At 31.2% G+C, this 279-nt stretch overlaps 1 pseudogene; it reads right to left on the bottom strand.

Moving 5' to 3' along the window:
* LOC136839281 (chondroitin sulfate N-acetylgalactosaminyltransferase 1-like) overlaps positions 1-279 on the bottom strand; it is a 34,393-nt pseudogene continuing 34,114 nt past the window's right edge.

The following is a 279-nucleotide window of genomic DNA, read 5'->3' as shown; positions in this document are numbered from 1 at the left end:
TTCTTGTGTTCTTTGGTAAATGCGTGACGAGATGAGAAAATATATTTTCATTTGCTTGTATAAATAAGTGAAGGGGCCAAAACCCTTGAGATCATTGACAAGAAATTACAAATGTTAACTGAATTTCAATAATCGGAATATACCCTGAGATAATAATGGCAAACAATTGTAAGTAGAGTTTATAGGTCTGCAGTCAGCTTGATACCAGTAATATCCTGGAAATAAAATGCATTTCTTAGTTTCATTCTCACTATAAGTCTTTCTAATCTATTTATGATT

The sequence above is a fragment of the Macrobrachium rosenbergii genome, chromosome 6, assembly GCF_040412425.1.
Source record: "Macrobrachium rosenbergii isolate ZJJX-2024 chromosome 6, ASM4041242v1, whole genome shotgun sequence".
NCBI classification, from domain to species: domain Eukaryota; kingdom Metazoa; phylum Arthropoda; class Malacostraca; order Decapoda; family Palaemonidae; genus Macrobrachium; species Macrobrachium rosenbergii.
Note: the sequence above shows the minus strand (reverse complement) of the source record. Positions and strands in the feature narration are given on the sequence as shown.